We start from the raw sequence: 18,785 nt of genomic DNA on the forward strand, positions 1-18,785 counted from the left end.
CCCATAAATCAGTAATGTTTCTATATGTTAGAAATGAACAAACTGAAGAGACACTCAAGAAAAACATACCATTTTCAATAGCAACTAAAAGAATCAAGTACTAGAAATAAACTTAACCAAAGATGTAAAAGACCTATACAAAGAAAACTACATAACTCTATTAAAAGAAATAGAAGGGGACCTTAAAAGATGGAAAAATATTCCATGTTCATGGATAGGAAGGCTAAATGTCATTAAGATGTCAATTCTACCCAAACTCATCTACAGATTCAATGCAATCCCAATCAAAATTCCAACAACCTACTTTGTAGTCTTGCAAAAGCTAGTTATCAAATTTATTTGGAAAGGGAAGATGCCTCGAATTGCTAAAGACACTCTAAAAAAGAAAAACGAAGTGGGAAGACTTACACTCCCTAACTTTGAAGTTTATTATAAAGCCACAGTTGTCAAAACAGCATGGTACTGGCACAAAGATAGACATATAGATCAATGGAATCGAATTGAGAATTCGGAGATAGACCCGCAGATCTATGGCTGACTGATCTTTGATAAGGCCCCCAAAGTCACTGAACTGGGTCATAACGGTCTTTTCAACAAATAGGGCTGGGAGAGTTGGATATCCATATCCAAAAGAATGAAAGAGAACCCCTACCTCACACCCTACACAAAAATTAACTCAAAATGGACCAAAGATCTCAATATAAAAGAAAGTACCATAAAACTCCTAGAAGATAATGTAGGAAAATATCTTCAAGACATTGTATTAGGTGGCCACTTCCTAGACTTTACACCGAAAGCACAAGCAACAAAAGAAAAAATAGGTAAATGGGAACTCCTCAAGCTTAGAAGTTTCTGTACCTCAAAGGAATTTGTCAAAAAGGTAAAGAGACAGCCAACTCAGTGGGAAAAAATTTTTGGAAACCATGTATCTGAAAAAAGACTGATATCTTGCATATATAAAGAAATCCTACAACTCAATGACAATAGTACAGACAGCCCAATTATAAAATGGGCAAAAGATATGAAAAGACAGTTCTCTGAAGAGGAAATACAAATAGCCAAGAAACACATGAAAAAATGTTCAGCTTTACTAGCTATTAGAGAGATGCAAATTAAGACCACAATGAGATACCATCTCACACCAATTAGAATGGCTGCCATTAAACAAACAGGGGACTGCAAATGCTGGAGGGTATGTGGAGAAATTGGAACTCTTATTCATTGTTGGTGAGACTGTATAATGGTTCAGCCACTCTGGAAGTCAGTCTGGCGGTTCCTTAGAAAACTAGATATAGAGTTACCATTCGATCCAGCGATTGCACTTCTCAGTATATACCCGGAATATCAGAAAGCAGTGACACGAACAGATATCTGCATGCCAATGTTCATAGCAGCATTATTCACAATTGCCAAGAGATGGAAAAAACCCAAATGTCCTTCAACAGATGAGTGGATAAATAAATTGTGGTATATACACACGATGGAATACTACATGGCAGTAAGAAGGAAAGATCTCGTGAAACATATGACAACATGGATGAACCTTGAAGACATAATGCTGAGTGAAATAAGCCAGGCACTAAAAGAGAAATATTATATGCTACCACTAATGTGAACTTTGAAAAATGTAAAACAAATGGTTTATAATGTAGAATGTAGGGGAACTAGCAATAGAGAGCAATTAAGGAAGGGGGAACAATAATCCAAGAAGAACAGGTAATCTATCATGGGTAAATTTAACGTTCTGGGAATGCCCAGGAATGACTATGGTCTGTTAATTTCTGATGGGTATAGTAGGAACAAGTTCACAGAAATGTTGCTATATTAGGTTGCTTTCCTGGGGTAGAGTAGGAACATGTTGGAAGTAAAGTAGTTATCTTAGGTTAGTTGTCTTTTTCTTACTCCCTTGTTATGGTCTCTTTGAAATGTTCTTTTATTGTATTTTTTTTTTAAATTTTTAAAAATTTTTGTTAGTTTTCATGCAGTTGATTTAGAAAAAAAAAAACAAGGAAAAAAATATGCAGAGCTCCCTTGAGGAGCTGATGGAGAATGCAAGGGTATTGGCCTGCCCTACCTCAATGGTTGCTAACATGCCCAAAGACATAGGGGACTGGTGGTTTGATGGATTGAGCCCTTTACCACGGGATTTGCCCTAGGGAAGACTGTTGCTGCAAAGGAGAGGCTAGGCCTCCCTATAATTGTGCCTAAGAGCCTCCTCCCGAATGCCTCTTTGTTGCTCAGATGTGGCCCTGTCTCTCTAGCTAAGCCAACTTGAAAGGTGAAATCACTGCCCTCCCCTCTACATGGGATCAGACACCCAGGGTAGTGAATCTCCCTGGCAATGTGGAATATGACTCCTGGGGAGGAATGTAGACCCAGCATTATGGGATGGAGAACATCTTCTTGACCAAAAGTGGGATGTGAAAGGAAATGAAATAAGCTTCAGTGGCAGAGAGATTCCAAAAGGAGCCGAGAGGTCACTCTGGTGGGCACTCTTACGCACACTTTAGACAACCTTTTTTAGGTTCTAAAGAATTGGGGTAGCTGGTGGTGGATATCTGAAGCTATCAAACTACAACCCAGAACCCATGAATCTTGAAGACAGTTGTATAAAAATGTGGCTCATGAGGGGGGACAGTGGGATTGGGGGGGCCATGGGGATCACACTCCCCTTGTCTAGTTTGTGGATGGATGTGTGGAAAGGTGGGGGAAGGAAACAAACAAACAAACAAACAGGCAAGTGTGCCCAGTGTTCTTTTTTACTTTAGTTGCTCTTTTTCACTTTATTTATTATTCTGGTTAGTTTTGTGTGTGTGGTAATGAGGGTGTCAGGGATTGATTTTGGTGATGAATATACAACTATGTAATGGTACTGTGAACAATCGAATGTACAATTTGTTTTGTATGACTGCATGGTATGTGAATATATCTCAATAAAATGAATGTTAAAAAAAAAAAGACATAGACTGGCAAAATGGATTATAATACATGACCCAGCTCTATGCTGTCAACCAGAAAATCACTTTAGAGACAAGTACAAAATAGCATGAATGTGAAAGGTTCGGAAAAGATATATCATGCAAACAAAAATCAGATAAAAGTAGGAGTAGCTATATTAATATCAGGCAAATTAGATTTCAAATGTAAAACAATTAAAAGAGCCAAAAAAGGAAACTACATATTAATAAAAGGGACAACTCATCCAGAAAACAACAATCGTAAGTACTTATGAACTGAGTCAGAGTGCCCCAAAATACATGAGAGAAACACTGACAATGCCAAAGGGAAAAGTATATCCTTTCACCATAATAGTTGGAGACTTCAGTACACCACTCTCATCAATGGATAGACTTTCTAGACAGAGGATTGCTAAGGAAAAAGAGATGTTGCATTGTGTGACAGTTGAACTAGACTTGACAGACATTTATAGAACACTACACCCCACAACAGCAGGATACACATTCTTTTCAGGTGCTCATGGATCATTCTCTAGGATAGACCACATGTTATGTCACAAAGTAAGTCTCAACAAATTAAAAAAAAAAAACTGAAATTGTACAAAACACCTCCTCAGATCATAATAGACTAAAAATGGAAATAAATAAAAGGCCTTGGTTGGAAAATTGACAAATATATGGAGGCTACATAACCCACTCTTAGAGGACCAGTGGGTGAAGGAAGAAACTGCAAGAGAAATTAGTAAATACCTTAAGGCAAATGAAAATGAAAACCCAACATACCAAAACTTATGGGATGCAGCAAATGAAGTGCTGAGAGGGAAATTATTGCCCTAAATGCCTATATTAAAAGATAAGAAAGAGAAAAAATTGAAGAATTAACTGGTCACCTGGAGGAATTATAGAAAGAACAGCAAACTAATACAAAAGCAAACAGAAGGAAAGAAACAGAAAGATTGGAGCAGAAATAAATTAAATTTAGAACAGGAAAACAATAGAGAGAATCAACAAAACCAGAGGCTTGTTCTTTCAGAAAATCAGTAAAATTGATGGACCTTTATCTAGGCTAACAGAGAGAGAGAGAGAGAGAGAGAGGGAGAGAGGGAGAAGGAGAGAGAGAATGTATGCAAATAAAGAATATCAGAAATGGGAAAGGGGACATAACTACTGACACCACAGAAATAAAGGAGATAATGAGAGGATACTGCAAGCAACGATATGCTAAAAGACTAGACAACTTAGACAAAATGGACAACTTCCTAGAAAAACCTAGACAACAAATATTGACTCAAGAAGAAATAGATGTCCTCAACAAAATCAGAATAATGAGATTGAATCAGTCATCAAAAAGTCCCAAGAAAGAAAAGCCCAGAACCAGATGGCTTCACATGTGAATTCTACTAGGCATTCAAGAAAGAATTAACACCAATCCTGCTCAAACTCTTCCAAAAAATTGAAGAGGAGGGAAACTACCTAAAATATTATATGAAGCCAACATCACCCTAATACCAAAATCAAAGATACTATGAAAAAGAAAATTATACACCCACCTCTTTAATGAATATAGATGCAAAAATCCTCAACAAAATAGTTGCAGATTGAATCCAGCAGCACATTAAAAGAATTATATACCATGATCAAGTGGGATTTACTCCAGGTAGGCAAATCTGGTCCAACACAAGAAAACTGATTAATATAATACACCACATCAATAAATCAAAGTAGAAGAACCACATGATCATCTGGATTGCTGCAGAAAAGGCATTTGCCAAAATGAAACAAACATTCTTGATGTAAACATTCGAAAGGATAGGAATAGAAAGGAACTTTCTCAATATGATACAGGCAATATATGAAAAGCCCACAGTTAACATGATACTCAATGGGGAGAGACTGAAAGCTTCCCTCTAGTATCAGGAACAAGACAGGGATGCCCACTGTCACAATTGCTATTCAACACTGTGCTGGAAGTTCTAGCTAGATCAATTGGGCAAGGAAAAGAAATAAAATCATCCAAATTGGGTGGAAGAAGTAAAACTCTCACAGTTTGTGGATGAAATTATCCTTTATGTAGAAAATCCAGAAAAATCCATGGCAAAGCTACTAGAGCCTATCAATGAATACAGTAAAGTGGCAGGCTACAAGATCAACATGTGAAAATCAGTAGTGTTCCTATACACAGGTAATGAGCAACAGGAGGAGGAAATCAAGAAAAAAAATCCTTTTACAATAGCAACCAAATGAATCAAGTATTTAAGAATAAACTTAACCAAGGCCACAAAAGTCCAATACTGAGAAAACTACAAGAAACTGCTAAAAGGAATCAAATAGGACCTAAAAAATAATGGAAGAACATACTGTGTTCATGGATTGGAAGACTGGATGTGTTTAAGACGTCAATTCTACCAAAACTGATTTTTACATTCAATGCAATACCAATTAAAATCCCAACAACTTATTTTTCAAAAATAGAAAAAAAAAATAACCAAATTTATTTTGAAGGGAAGGTTGCCCTGACTATCCAAAAATACCTTGAGAAAGAGGAATGAAGTGGAAAGTCTCACACTACCTGACTTTGAAGCATGCTACAAGCAGCCATGGTCAAAACAACCCGGTCCTGGCAAAAAAAGAGACATATTGACAATGGAATTGAATTGGGTGTTCAGAAATAGGCCCTTTCATCTACAGACAATTGTTCTTTGATAAGGTAATCAAACCAAAGCAACTGGGGCAGAGCAGCCTCTTCAATAAATGCTGTTTGGAGAACTGGATATCCATATCCAAAATAATGAAAGAAGACTCCTCTATCACAGCTTATGCAAAAATTAACTCAAAATAGATCAAAGACCTAAATGTTAGCACTAAGACCATAAGACTTTTAGAAAAAAAGTAGGGAAATATCTAAAAGAGCTTGTGATAGGAGGTGGTTTTCTAGACCTTACACCCAAAGTACAGGAAATGAAAGAAAAAATATGTAAATGGAATCTCCACAAAATTAAACATTTTTGTACATCAGAGGAATTTGCCAGTTAAGTAAAAAAGCAGTCTACACAATGGGAGGCAATATTTGGTAACTACATATCAGATAAAGATTTTATATCCAGAATACATAAAGATATCCTACAACTCAACCACAGAAAGACCAACAATCCAAATAAAAATGGACAAAAGACATGGACAGACACTTTTCTGAAGAGGAAATAAAAATGGCTCATAAACAAATGAAAAGATGCTCAACTTCACTGGCTATTAGGGAAATGCAAATCAAAACTACAATGAGATATCATCTCACACCAACTTGACCATTATCAATAAAACAAAATTGTAAGTGCTGGAGAGGATGTGGAGAAAGAGGTACACTTATTCACTGATGGTGGAAATGTAGATTGATGCAGACACTCTGGAAGGCAGTGTGGTGGTTCCCCAAGAAGCTAAGTATAGAAATGCCATATGATCCAGCAATTCCATTACTGGGTATATACTCAGAGGGACTGAAAGCTAAGACACAAACAGACATTTGTATACCTATGTTTATAACAGCATTATTCATGCTTGCCAGGAAATGGAAAGAGCCCAGATGTTCATCAATGGATGAGTGGATAAACAAACTGTTGCATATAACCACAATGGAATATTCTGCAGCAGTAAGATAGAACAAAGGCACAGAACATTTAATAACATGGTTGAAACTTGAGGATGTTACATTGAGCAAACTTAGCCAGAAACAAAAGGACAAATATTGTATGGTCTCACTAGTATGAACTAACATTAATGAGCAAACTTTGAGAGTCAAAAGCTGAGAACACAGGTTGTCTGCAGACAGAAAGAGAGAAGAGATTGGCATTTGATGCTGAAGGTGTTCTAATTTGTAAATTTAAGATGATAATATCAGGTGGAGGTTATATTAGGATAATATTAGGGTTGTTAATCAATTAATTAAATCTCTCCTAATGTGGCAGAAATTGAGTCTGGATGAATCTCTCTTAACTTGGGGATTGATGAAGAGAAGAATATTCTCATGGGATGACTGAAATAGGCTGCAGAACATTAAGAAAGAGTATCATTACTGATCAGAAGAAGAACATAACTCTGAATGTGATTTACTAGTTTAAATTGTTCCAGTTTGCTAATGTTGCCATTATGTAAAATATCAGAAAATGATTGGCTTCTGAAAAGGGGGTTTATCAAGTTACAAGTTTACAGTTTTAAGTGTCTAAACTAAGACATCAAAAAGATGATACCTTCACCGAAGAACAGCTGATGGTATCCTCAACACTTCTGTCTGTGGGAAGGCACATAGCTGGCATCTGCTTTTCCTTTGCTCCCAGGTTGCATTTCAAAATGGCTTTCTCCAAAATGTCTCTGGGTTTCTCTTTGCTTATCTGAGGCAAACTCGGGGTTTTTTCTCTTAGCTTATCATCTCCAAACATCATTCTGTCTGCATCTTCAACCATTTCTAACTGTCAGCAAGAATCTGGGTCTTGGCTTAGTATAACCCAGGTCATTATCATCTCTCTGCTTTCTGTGAGAGCTCCTTTTAAAGGACTCCATTAAACTAATCAAGACCTACCCTGACTGGGCAGGGTCGAATTTCCATGGAAATATTGAATCAAATGGACACACCCTAATCAAAATGATTTATCAATCCCCCCCCCAAGATTACATTAAACAATATGGCTTTTCTGGGGGACATAATATATACAAACCTGCACAAAACGAAAGAAAAAAACATAATAAATTTTATAACAATCTTCAATAGGATGCCAGAAAATGTAATGTTTATGAAACAAGAGGGGCAAAGCAAATGTAAAATAGATTGAAGATTTTTTAAAAACAAAACATAATGATGTGAAAATATAATTCATTGAAATAAATCAATGAAACAAATTATATTAATGATTAAAATAATCAGTGGAGGTACCAAAGAATGGAATTGACAATATTGTGGAAATTGGCAATGGAGCTATGTGAGGTTGTGTTCTGTTTTATTTTGCTTTCTATCAAATCAAAGATAAACGTGGAACAGTCTGAAATGCAAATAAAAGGATCAAATGTTGAATAGAGTTGACTCCTTCTAAATTCTACATTTGTCTTGTATCTATTAATAGAAATGATTTCTACATTAAGAAAATCAGTGAGAGAAAACAAAATCCCCTCTTTTTGCTGAATAATTACAAACATGTAAACTGACAGTTTATTTGCTATATTTATATGATTCTTTAAATGAATAGCATAGGGCTTTGTATCTGAATCTTTCAACTCATTTCAGAAAGATGAATCCAGTCAACATACATTTGGATGGAAATGGATAAGCTACACCACAACATCTGTTATTAATAACTCACAGAAACACCTTCCGATATTCTTTCTCTCTGTATAGTTGCATCTTGTCCTATAAAACAGAAACTTCAATATTCTCTAGGAAGAGCTAGACAAGGAACTTCCATCTTTCTTTTCACCCCTTATTAGGTGCTCTCCACAGAAGGAAGAGCTATACATGGTTGCGGAATCCCATGATATTCTGATATCCATACATCTCTCTTCCCACATTGCATGGGTTCTCAGATGTTTGATTTTATTTATTCGCATCTTCTCTCTTATTGCCTCTGTCAATCTAGCTAAGGGTTTTTCAATTTTATTGATCGTCTCAAAGAACCAACTTTTAGTTTTCTGGTTTTACATTTTTTTATTCTCCATTTCATTTATTTCTGCTCTAATCTTAGTTATTTCTTTCCTTCTGCTTGCTTTGGGATTAGTTTGCTGTTCTTTCTCAAGTTTCTCCAGTTGTTCAGTTAAGTCATTGATATTAGCTCTTTCTAGCTTTTTACTGTAGGCATTTAGGGCATTAAATTATCCTTTGAGTACTTGCTTTACTGTTTCCCCTGATTTTTGATATGTTGTGTTCTTGTTTTTATTCATCTGAAGATATTTACTGATTTATCTTGCAATTATTTCTTTGACCTAATGATTGTTTAACCTCCATATATTTGTGACAATTCTGGTTCTCTGGTTGTTTTTTTTTTTATTTCTAACTTTATTCCATTACGATCATAGAAAGTGCTTTGGATAATTTCAATCATTTTTAATTTATTCAGACAGTTTTGTGACAAGCATATGATTTATCCTAGAAACTGTTCCATGAGCAGTTGAGAAGGATGTATATCCTTCCCTCTGGATTTCTTTTTAAAGTAATGAAAAGATTTCAAAATTTATTATGGTGATGCTTACAATACGCTGGAAAAATACTAAAAGCTACTGTTAAAAGTGAATTATACAGTATATTAATTATATCTCAAAAAAAGCTGTTGTTGAAAGTCCATTAGAATTAACCAGCAGATTTGAGCATAAAAAAAGAAGAACAAGCAAACACAAAGACAGGATAATTGAACTTATTCAGTCTGAGGAGCAGAAAGACCGAAAGAAAGAAACAATGTGAACAGTGCCTAAGAGGCCTGTTTAAAACCATCAATGGAACCAACATAAACCTTAGGGTGGATACAGAAGGGGATATATATATATATATATATATATATATAGAGAGAGAGAGAGAGAGAGAGAGAGAGAGAGAGAGAGTATATATATATATATATATATAGAGAGAGAGTATATATATATATAGAGAGAGAGAGAGAGAGAGAGAGAGAAAGAGAGAGAGAGAGAGAATTGGTATAATAAATTTTTGAAGAAACATTGGCTGACAATATCCCAAATTTGAGGAATGACATGAATACACCCATTTAGGAAGCCCAACGTACTCCAAATTGGATAATCTCAAATAGACCAACACTAGGAAACAACATAATCAAACTTTGGTGTACCAAAGACAAAAAAGTGTCCTAAAATCAATAACAGTATAATGACATGTCATATATACAAGGGGTCCACCATAAGATTAGCGGCAGATTTCTCATCAGCAGCCATGTAAGGCAGAAGGTAGTGGGTTGATATATTTAAAGTCCTGCAGGAAGAACAAGAAAAAGCCCATCCACCTAGAATTCTTATACCCAGCATAGGATGAAATTAAAACATTCTCAGATTTAAGAAATAGCTGTGGGAGTTTATAACCACTAGAACACCCTACAAGAAATGCAAAAATGATCCTTCAGGTTGAAAAGAATGGAAAATATACAGTAACTCAACTGCCTATGAAGAAATAAATATCTCTGGTATAGTTAACTATATGGATAAATATAAATTCCAGTATTGTCTTTATTATTTTATTATGGCAATACTTTTATTACTTATATGTGCTTATTATATATTTACTTATGTTATCTAATATAGCTTTTAATACTGCCTTATATTTGTTTTGTATGTCCACTTTTTATTTCATACCTTTATTTAAAATACAAATAGATAGAGATAAAATAATAAAAACCTATCCTTCTTTGTAGATGATGTGATCCCTTTTATATAAAATACCAGAGTCCACAAGAAAGTTACTAGAACTGATATTTAAAAAATTTTCAGAATAACAAAATTAGCATGCAGAAATTAATGGTGTTTGTATAACCACTGTCTTAGTTTTCTAGACTGCCATGACCAATACTATACAACGAGTTGGCTTAAATAACAGGAATTTATTGCCTCATTGTTTTGAGGCTAGAAGAAGCCCAAAATCAGTATGTCAATTATATTTTGTTTCTCCCACAGTCTGTAGTGTTCTGCTGCTGGCTGCCAACATTCCTTGTGGTTACTTGTCTTGTATTTCTGCCTTCAGCCATATGCCAATGACATATCGTTTCTGGCTTCTGAGACTTCTGGGTTCTAGTTACATGTCCTGTAGTAAAGACAAATTCTCATTGAGTTTGTCCCACATGTTACTCCAAAGTAACATCAAGATGTCCCCTTTTATAATGGGTTCACACCCAGGAATTAATATGAAGATTAAACACATGATTATGTTGTAGTGAATAATTTAAACTATCACTAACAACAATGAACTATCTTAAAGGGACTTCAGGGAATAATTCCATTTAAAATATCATCTTAAAGAATAAAATACTACCCAAAGAAATTGTTTGACTATGTGCAATTCAAATGAAAATTCTAGCCTCCTTTTTTATAGAAATGGACAAGACAATCCTCAAATCATATGGAACTGCTAGAGGCAGTGAATAGTTTAAAAAATTGAAAAAATAAGAGCAAAGTTGGAGAATTCACAATTTGCTATTTCAAAATTTATTGAAAAGCTACAGTAATCGAAACAGTGTGGTCTTGGTGTAAAGATAGACATAGAAGAGTGGAATAGATTTGAGAGTCCAGAAATGAACCCACACATCTATGGCCACCTGATTTTTGACAAGGGTGACAAGCACATTTAATAGAGTATGAATATTATGTTCAACAAATGATGTTTGAAAAATTGTATTTCTATTTGCACATGAATAAAGTTGGAACTCTACCTCAAATCCTATGAAAAAAATTGAATCTTTATGTATTAGTGAACTATGCATTATTGAAAAACTCATGAATCTCTTACAAGGTATCATTGGCAAATCTTCATGGCCTTGGATTTGGCAGTGGATTCTTAGAGATGACAACAAAACCATGAACAACAGCAACAGCCAAAATAGTTGAATAAAAATCATCAATATTAAAAATGTTCACACATTGAAGGCCATTACCAAGTAAGTAAAAAGAAAACCCACAGAAAGTAGATAACAGTTTCAAATTATATATATGATAAGAAGATAATATTGAAAATCTCAAAAACTCAACAAAAAAGTGATAAACAACCCAATTAAAAAGTGGCAAAGGACTTGTATAGGCATTTCTCCAAAAGAGGTATGCAAATGGCCAATAAGCACATGAAAAGATGTTCAACATCAATAATAATCATGGTAATACAGATCAAAACCACAATGAGATAACATTTCACACCCAGAAGTGTGGCTATTGTTAAAAAAATATTAATAATGTGTCGGCAAGATGTGGAGAAATTGAAAATCTCATGCATTGATGGTGGGAATATAAAATGTAGCAGCCAATGCAGTAAACAATTAAGTTGTCTCACAAAAATTTAAACATAGAATATCCATATGACCCAGGAATTCCACTTACAGGTATATACCTACAAGAATTCAGAACATGGTATTAAACAGGTAGCTATATACCAGTGTTGAGGGTAGCATTATTAACAGTAGCCATAAGGTCAAAACAACCAAATTTTCCTTCCAAAGATGAATGGATAAATAAAAGTTTGCAGAGATATAAAGGAATTATTTTGTTTTTTTTAAGCAATTTCATTGAGATATATTCACATATCATAAAATTCATCCAAGTTGCATAATCAATGACTTTTAATATAATCACAGAATTGTGACTTCTTCACCACAATTTTTGAACATTGTAATTACTCAAAATAGAAAAACTACATATCCCATAGCAGTCACCCCTCAATCCCTCAATTCTTTCTTAGTCCTATATAACCAAGAATCTGATTCTGTCTCAGTAGATTTACTTACATTTAAAGAATTCTAAAATATTACTAAATGTAGTCCATAGCTTGCAATAATTTTATTTTCCTATATACCACCTTATTATTAACAACATGTACCAGTGAGGTATGTTTGTTATAGGTCATGGAAGAACATTCTTGTATTTGTACTATTCACCATATACATCATCCACCAAATGGTACTCTGTTTTACACAGTCCCATAGTTTATCCTCTAGCTTTCCTTCTAGTAACATACATAAATTAAAACTGTCCCTTTTATCAATATTCATACAATTCAGCACTGTTAATTATACTCCACAGTAATATGCTACTACCACCTGTATATATTTCCAAACAATTACAATCAACCTAAATAGAAATTCTGTACAAAGTAAGCATCAGATCCCTATTCTCTATTCTCCATTTTGTCTCCTTTTATCCTATATCACAAATTCTAATATTATGAGTTTGTTTATTATTCTTAGTTCATATTAGGGAGATCATACAATACTTGTTCCTTTGTGTCTGGCTTATTTCACCAATGTTCTCCAAGTTCATTCATGTTGTTGCGTGCATTAGGACTTCATTCCTCCTTACTGCTGAATAATATCCCACTGCATGTATGTTCCACACATTGCTTGTCCATTCTTCTACTGATGGACACTTGGATTTCTTTAATTTTTTGATAATTTTGAGTAATGCTGCTATAAATATTAGTATGCAAATAATTGTGCATATACTTGCTTTCAGTTCTTCAGAGTAGCAGTATTGCCAGATAAGGCAATTTTATATTTAGCTAAGTGAAGATCCACCAAACTGTCTTTCTGAGTGGCTGAACCATTCTACTTTCCAACCAGCAGAGGATGAGTGTTCCTCCTTCTCCACATCTTTCCCAACACTGTAACATTCTGTATTTTAATAGCGGTGTGCCAGTTTGTATAAATTATGTCCCCCAGAAAAAGCCATATTCTTTAATGCATTATTTTAGGGGCAGACATATTAGTGTTGATTAAGTTGGAACATTTGAATTAGGTTGTGTACATGGAGACATGACCCAACCAACTGTAGGTAATAAGTATGATTAGATCATTTCCATGGAGTCATGGCCCTGCCCATTCTGTGTGGGTATTGATTAGTTCACTGGAGCTCTATAAAAGCTCGGACAGAAGGAGCTCACAGCTAGCTACAGCTGAGTCAGACATTTTGAAGATGGCCATTGGAAGTTGATGCAGACATTTTGGAGAATGCCATTTTGCAATGCAACCTGGCAGCAAGCAGACACCAGCCATGTTCCTTCCCGGCTAACAGAAGTTTTCAGATGCCAATGGCCTTTCTCCAGTGAAGGCAGTCTTTGTTGCTGGACACTTTATGGCCTTAAGACTGTAATTGTGTAACCAATTAAACCCCCTTTATAAAAACCAATCCATTTCTGGTGTTTTTCATTCTGGTAGCATTAGCAAATCAGTACAAGTGGCCTTTCTAGTTGGTGTGAAATATCTCATTGTGGTTTTGATTTGCTTTCTTAAAGACTAATAACTAGTAGCTACTGATGTTGAGCATCTTTTCATGTGTTTTTTAGTCATTTATATTTCCCTTTTGAAAAACTGTCTATTCAAGTATTTTCCCCCTTTTCAAATTGGATTTTATGTCTTTTTACTCATGAGTTGAGGGATTTCTTTATATTTCTGGATATTAAATCATTATCAGATATGTGGCTTCTAAATGCTTTTACCCATAGCAAAGGCTGTTTTTTTTTGCTTTTTCACAAAGTCCTTTGAAATACAGAGGATTTTATTTTGAGGAGGTCCCATTTGGCTATTTTTTTCTTTCAACACATGTGCTTTGGGTGTAAAGTCTAAGAAACCATTGCCTACCACATATCTTGATGATGCATCCCTACATTTTCTTCTAGTAGTTTTATGGTTCTGGTTCTTATATTTAAGTGTTTGATTCATTTTGAGTTAATTTTTCTATTAGGTGTGAGGTAAGGGTCCTGCTTCATTCTTTCAGCTATGGATATCCAGTTCCCCCAGCACCATTTGTTGAAGGGACTTTTTTGTCCCAGTTGCATAACCTTGGCAGTCTTATCAAATGTCAATTGGCCATAGATTGAGGTTGTTTCTGAAGTCTCAATTTGATTCCATTGTTCACTTTATCTATCTTTATACCAGTATCGTGCTGTTTTAAAAACTGTAGCTTTGTAATATGTTTTAAAGTCAGGCACTGTGAGTCCAACTTCATTTTTTTCAAGAATTTTTTATGATTCATGGCCTCATATTTCCAAGTAAATTTGATATTATTTTTTCCAATTCTGCAAAGTAGGTTGCTGGAATTTGTATTGGGGTGGTATTTAATATGTCAATCAATTTGGGTAAATTCATATCTTAATACATAGTCACCCAGTCCATGAACACAAAATGTCCTTCCATTTATTTAGGTCTTCTTGGATTTCTTTAAGAAATATTTTGTTGTTTTCAGTGTTCAGGTCCTTTACATCCTTGGTTAAATTTCTTCCTAATTATTGGATTCTTTTAGTTGCTATTATAAATGGAGTTATTTTATTGATTTTCTCCTCAGAGTGCTCATTACTACCATACAGAAAAACTACTGATTTTTCATAATGATCTTGTACCCACTACTTTGCTTAACTCATTTATTAGCTTTAGTCACTTAGTTGTACATTTTGGGTGCTTTCTATATATTGAATCATGTCATCTGCAAATACTTAAAGTTTTATATCTTCCTTTCCAATTTGGTTGCCTTCTACATCTTTTTCTTGCCTAAATATTGAATTTTTTGGAAGATTTGTGGCAAGATTGGTGTTAATTATTATGGGAATGATTGGTTGAATTAACCTGTGAAGCTATCTGGTTGTGGACTTTTCTTTTTGGATCTACTTCAGTTGAATCTACATATTTGGGACATTAATTACCTCTTCATTTATTGTAAATGTTTTTCATAAAGGCTGGCATATAAATTATGTTGTACATTTTGTACCATTGCAAAGAGGAACTTTTCATAATAAATATTCTCATTTTTTTCTGTAAAAGATACATTTTTTATAAAAATCTTAAATCCAGCTCTGCTGCTTATAACAGGCACAGTATGCATAGATTGTTTTGATTTTTTTACATAGAAATTACGTTGTTTGCTGTCAAACAAAATTGTCTTTTAGAATAAAAAACACATAATATTGCCTATTGCTAAATACAAATGTCAGATTTAACTGAAAAAAGGACAAATTTATTCCAATATTGTTTTCAAACTCTTTCTTTGCTTTATCGAATATACGGCTGATACTTGTCTTTTGATTTTTCAGATACTTTCATAGTGACTGCACAACAAACTCAAGTTTGATATCTAATTACATGATTAAACTCATACTCATACTCATACTCATAATTTGATATCTAATTACATGATTAAACTCAGGTTTGATATCTAATTACATGATTAATATAATTAACTTGTTTTTGTGGAAGCAACTTCCAATTGCTTATTCTTTTTGTAAATGTATTTTAATACTAGATTTTAAAATCTTTTGATATTTTAAAATATTTGTAAGACAAAGCAATAGGAAATATTATGCATTTTTTTAATTCTAAAAGACAATTTTGTTTTATAGCCAATGACATAATATCTATGTACAAAATTTCTAGAGTACAAAAGTGCTAAACTCAAACCTTTGGTGATGTATTAAATGTTGTATGGCTCTAAAACATGACCAACAAGAACAGAGGCACTGTAGTATGATATGTAGGATCAAATGTTGACCCACTGCTTGATCTCTGGGATAAGTAGGCAATGTCTATACTTCAGAAATGCAGGTATTATTCACTGTGTCTTCCTAAGAGGGACAAGGGTAGGTATGAGGATTTAATATATAGGTGAAGCACTTAAAACTACATCTTATGGATCAATTCACACTTCTCATTATACCAACCCATATAAATAAAATATTCATCCTCATATTGCTAAACATGTTGTTTCTCCTATGCCCCTGGCACTGTTCCACACAATTTGCATTAATCAATTCCCTTTTTATTTGCAAAACCCTATAACATTAATGCTTGATTATATACTTTGGAAGGATTATACATTGGTGAATATATCTCATTAAAATTGCATTTAAATATATTATTACTTACATATCAATATACAGATGAGAAAAATTATCTTTTCACCAAATTATGGAAAAGTATACGAAAGCTCACTGTGAAATTCCCTTGAACAGTGTAAGGAAACATTTTAGGTTAATATGAAAACCACAGAGTGTGAATATTTCTACCTCCTTACATATAGATTTGCAAATCAGCATGCATTGACAAGAAGAAAATGTTCATTTCCTTAGAGATTGGCACTGTAGAGAATCATACATTTGGTTATTTGTTGGTAAAATAGGAAGAATAGGAAATCAGAATTAAACTTATCTCCAAAATTCTTACTGACTCTAAAAAGTCAGTGGTTCTATAAAACAATATTACAGAAGGGAGAACATCAAACTAAAAGGCAATTAAGTACATAACAAGAAAGCCACATAATAACTATTTTATATTCCTATCTTACATAGTCTACATCTTCATTTTTCAAGTTGATACATGTTCCACTGATTCAGAATGACCAACTCTGTTCAATATATATATTTTCATACTCAGTAAATAAATTATATTTGGAGACAATGAAATTTATTTACTCTCAAGAATCCACCTGCTTTTCATGTGTGTTGTTTTGATTTTCTCATTGAATCACTTTTGGTATTTCTGTCCTTTACTTTGAGACAAAAGTAATGCAGTTTACCAAATAAGATAATTAAGACAAAGTATAAGAACAAATTCCAAATGAATCCTAAGTCAATTTTTTAATTGATTTGAACTCTGTAGAAATGTTTCAATAGAGTAAATAAGTACTCAGTTTCAAACACACTTGAAAATTAAAACTCTGAAACAAATATCATGCATATTGTTATTTTAAAAAATACTAAATATCTTAATTATACTGTGCTTATTTTACAGTCCTTTTACATGAATTGATAAAACCTAATTTAAGGTAAAATTTGCATTATTACAATACAATCCAGAAACAATTTGCTGTTTTGTTTTGTTTTTTTTTTTTTTTTGCAATGAAGTTCTGACCAGTTATTTTGTATTTGAGAACTAGTATTTAAATATATATTAATCCCATTGAAGTAAACATAACTAAAGTAATGCAGTATTCTTATAAACCAAATGTCTTATTTATTAAGGGGTCAATGTCATTTATGTGGAATTATATGGAATCTCCCAGAAAGAGGCCCCAATCTCCTCTCTCATCTTCTTGGTGTTTCTTCTGACACTTGTTGACAATATTGTGTTGACTATTCTCATTGGCTAGACTCTCAATGCCATATGCCTATGTTCTTCCTTCTCAGCCAACTTTCCCTTATGGACCTCTTGTATAGCTCCTCTATTGTTCCAAAGATTGACATTGATTTCCTGTCAGGGAAGAACATCATTTCCTTTATTTACTGTTGAACTCAGCTATTCCTCTTCATGACCCTTTTTGGAGCAGAGTGCCTTCTCCTGGCAGTCATGGCGCATGACCACTATGTGGGTATATGCCATCCTCTCTGTTACTCAGTTCTCATGTGCCCCATGGTCTGTGCCTCTTGTTGGCTGGCACATGTCTCAGTGCTCTTTTCAATGACCTGGTCCATGCAATATATACCCTGAATATCCCTTTCTGTGCTTCCCAGGAAATACAGCATTTCTTTTGTGAGATCCCAGCTCTCCTGAAACTTGTTTGTAATGATACATCTGTTTATGAAACACATGTCCATATATGGAATGATACTCTTTACTGTTTTGGGATTAGGATCAAACTTATGGAAGAGAAAGCCTTTGGCAATCTGTTCCTCCCATATGATTGTGGTGTCTGCCAGTTTGAATGTATTATGTCCCCCAAATGCCATTATCTTTGAAGTAATCTTGTGTGTGCAGACATTATCAGTGTTGATTAGATTGCAATTCTTTGAGTGTTTCTTTGGAATGTGCCCCACCCAGCTGTGAGTGATGACTCTGATTGGATAATTTCCATGGAGGTGTAACCCCACCCATTCAGGGTGGGTCTAAATTCAAACAGTGGAGCCATATAAATGAGCTGATGGGTAGAGGCAACTCAGTGCAGCTGTGAGTGACATTCTGAAGAGGATCTACAGCCAAGAGAGACACTTTGAAGAAAGCACAGGAGCTGCAGATGAGAGACAGTTTGAAGACAGCCATTGTAAGCAGACTCTTGCTCCAGAAAAGCTAAGAGAGGACAAATATCCCAAGTGCAACTAGGAGTGACATTTTAGAGGAACTGCAGACTAGAGAGGAACATCCTGGGAGAAAGCCATTTTGAAACCAGAAC

Source organism: Choloepus didactylus, chromosome 11 (genome assembly GCF_015220235.1).
Source record: "Choloepus didactylus isolate mChoDid1 chromosome 11, mChoDid1.pri, whole genome shotgun sequence".
Lineage (NCBI taxonomy): Eukaryota > Metazoa > Chordata > Mammalia > Pilosa > Megalonychidae > Choloepus > Choloepus didactylus.